Source organism: Habropoda laboriosa, unplaced genomic scaffold, assembly GCF_001263275.1.
Source record: "Habropoda laboriosa isolate 0110345459 unplaced genomic scaffold, ASM126327v1 scaffold5, whole genome shotgun sequence".
Lineage (NCBI taxonomy): Eukaryota > Metazoa > Arthropoda > Insecta > Hymenoptera > Apidae > Habropoda > Habropoda laboriosa.
The window spans coordinates 3,995,282-3,998,925 of record NW_017100161.1 but is presented as its reverse complement, the minus strand read 5'-3'; positions in this window follow the sequence as shown (position 1 = coordinate 3,998,925).

Here is a 3,644-nt window from a genome sequence, read left to right as displayed (position 1 = left end):
TTCACTCGCCTCTCCTACCGCCACTGTGTAAACTACCTCTCGAGCACGACATTCGCGAAAGCTTTTGTTCCCTATTAAGTTACAAGTATTCTCTTCTACCTTAAAAATAGGAAAATTCTCGAAATCAGTCGTGTGAAAACGCTATCAATTAATCGTACGCGTATCTCTCATTTCTAATTCGTTTCTTTTTCCTCTCCTCTTCTCCAATTCTCGATATAAATTGGAAAATCGATCGCGCCACTCGAAACATCGCATTAGCCACGTTCGCGTGTTCCGAGTCTTGAAAAATAAAGTCGCGAAGGAGCGTCATTTTCTGGCATAGCCGACCGATAGTTCGAAGGCTGGCGAGCGTTTTATTCGACTTTAATTCAATGTAACGATTGTTTCACGGTGAACTCGAGGAAGTTGCGTGGCTTCTTCCTGTCAGACTCCAAGAAACAATGCGACGACTCTTCGACCGCGATAACGCGACTTGCCGCATTTCGTAAGGGTAGTTTTCTCCACGGTAGACTGAACGGCGCGCTTCGAATTCGCGTATTTTCGCTTTAACAGCGCGGCTTTTTTTGCACGTACGAGACACTTGACCGAATAATACACGGGGAACGTGATCTCGTCGGAGAAATAACAAGAGCAGCGTGGAGCGTTGTTTGAAAAAATCAGAGAGAGATAGAGAGAGAGAAAAATATTATCGCGCGTTACAGAGGTAATATTTTCGTCTGTGACTTGTTTAACCCCGTCCCTCGCAGCCAGCTGGAAACGCGAACCTTTAATTGCTTCGAGCCGGGTGATTATCTTGCCAGCTACAGAATATTCTGCTCGAATATCTGAATAGAAATGAGAGTTTAAACAAACGCGAGAAAAAGACAGCGAACGCACCGGTGTAAATTTCCTCCGGTGCACCGTTTTGCAATTTCAACCGTCTAACGATTGTCCCCGGGTTGGAAAATAGACGGGGGGCAATTAGGCGAGCCGCAATTAGGACAGTTCAGCTGAGAAAGTTACACATCCCCAACGGGACCAAATATAACCCTTTTCTCTTCAAATTTCAATCACGTTCACGAGTGAAAATAAAACGGACAGTTAAACACGGAACGCGTTTCGAATTTTCACCTTCGATTTATTTCACTCGGAATTCCTCGGTTGTTACGAGAACACGTTTCACAACCCTTTCGCAGTAGATCAGAATAACGAAGTGCAACAATTAATACGCCCCTTATGACTCGAATTACCAAGTAAACGATTTACAGAAAACTCAATTGTGTGCACATTGCACAACTGGAAACGTGAAATTCTTAGGTATACGCGGAGTGAGAAGAGGGGTTAACAGCCTTTGGATAGAGTAGAAAAAGAGCAACTGATAGTGTCGAGCCCTGCTCTCCTTCACTCCAATCGGTCAGGCACCCAGTATACCGTTCGCGTATCGTGTGACTGACGATTTTTAGTGGAACGGCGGTCTGCGTCAAACTAATCACGCAAATCAATTTGGTTGGGTTTGAAAATGTCTCGGCAAGTTTTACACTTATCGTCTAATTAAACTAGTTAAACCTTTACAATAAGTACTGTTGTATTCCGCGGCTCGCGATTCCTTGCGTTGGTTTATTATATTCAATAGGTACGCGGTAGGAGAGCCTGACGGAAACTGGGGCGAAATAAGGGAGCTATTCTGCGCGCAGTACTATTCGACTGTATTAGACAGTTCGGTGACGTTCGGTGCGTGAAGACCACTAGACAAAAATCTGCTGTTTCGACGGAAAAGGTTTCTAGATATAGGTTCGGTAAGTACGAGAGTAGGGGTTGGTCTCAGAGGTCAATGTAGGGAGAGACGGTGAGGTCTAGGTTCAGCGATGAGTAAAGGATGATGTGGAGGTCTAGGTTTCGGGGGTGACTAACGTTAGGATGAGGTATGTCGGAGAGGGTGTGGTTGTAGGTGTGTTTCAAGTGGAGATGACGATTGGTGGAGGTTGGCAAATTTTGACTTTTAGGATTGTGGGTGTGGAAGAAGTGAGCTGATGGTAGGGGTGACGAGCTGGCGAGCGGTGTAGACAATAAAGTCACAAAATTGTTAGATCTGGTAATTCATGCTGACTAAAACCCCGAAAGTGAAGGTGAATGGAAACCTTCTTACGCGGTGCTGCAACATCTTTATTGTTGCTACGTGCCTTATTGCAGGGTGTCCAGGATTTGGGAAGAGTAGGATTTAGCAGATGATTAAATTATGGTTCGGTACCGGACACCCAGGTCCTCGTTCCGACGCATGCTTCCTGATAAATATCAGTGCGTTTCCCTTTTCTCACCGAATTCCTCGACCATCTCGTGCCATTTTTCCACCAACAACAGACCCGAAGCCAGGCCCAGCGCGCTCGGTGGGGGCGACTCGCGCCTTTGGGTTTTTCCCTGGGCCTGTTCGCGTAGGGGTGGACAGGGATCAGCAGGATAACGCACACTCACTCTTCACGAGACCCTCGATATAATTCTATTGTAAAAACGTAGACACGTTCGACTCATATCACGCCCACCCTACTCCGAGTCAGAGCACTTTTTCTGACCCTTGATTATGCACCTGCAAACCCTCTCGTTATCCCACATTGTTTGTTTCCCTCCATCGATACCTCGATCCTAACGGCTCCTGCCCACTGTCCTTACGAATTCCCGAGTTTCCCCAGCAGGTACATTCCTAGTTCTCCCACCCAGAACTCCCTAAAACCTCCGTACAAATAGTGCTCCAAAAAGGGAGTAGAAGACAGCCTACCCACAAAAAGCAACCACGCTAGACCGTAGCTTCTAAATTCTATTGTAAGCATCGATTTGTGTAAAATAATACAGTGCATTCAGCAAAACAAACCGTCTCAGGTGACTTCGACGACAATAGGAAAGATGAGAAAAGTTTGTGGAAAAGAAATGTTTTGGAATATCTCTTCGTTCCTCTACACTTTTTACCTATCTGGACCCTCTATCCTGAACCTCTTGCTCGACACCTTTGTCAGCCACCCTTTCTTTTGTGATTTATGATTGGTCCAAGTATCTCACCGAGATCATCGAGAAAGCCTGAGATAAGAGGACAGAGGAAACGTTGGATCGGCAGTTCTCTATTTTGCCCTTCCGTCACACGCGAACATGCTTGCTCTCGTTATTTGCATATTCCACGAGAATCAAATTCTACGTCCGCGAGTTTCCAAAAATGACTCGCTCGATAATGCACGAAAAAAAAAAAAACAAAAGAAACGAACGGTTCGTATTGCACAACGCGTTTCGTGGAAGTGCAAAATGACCGAGAGAATGGTTGCACAGTCAAAGGGGTGCCGGTTGAAATTTTGCAACATTTCGCATGACGAGATCGATGCGAACTGATTTTCGCTTATGCGGGCGATTCCGCAGAAGGCTCGTCTGGCAGATGGTTACGTCAGCTCTTACAATAGCTTCATCGATTGCGAGCATTGTCCCTTTTTTTTTTTTATCGGCCTGCCTATCTGGTCACGTGCCATTGAGAGAGAAAGAGAGGGAGATCGGGGAAAATTAAACGACAAAATAAGGGTATAAAATATTCTAACACGTCGCCTAGGTAGGCGGAATATCAAATTTCGCTTCTGTGCTCGACATTCAAAATTTATACTTCGCCACCATCGGCTCGTGTCGTTGCCCGCTCC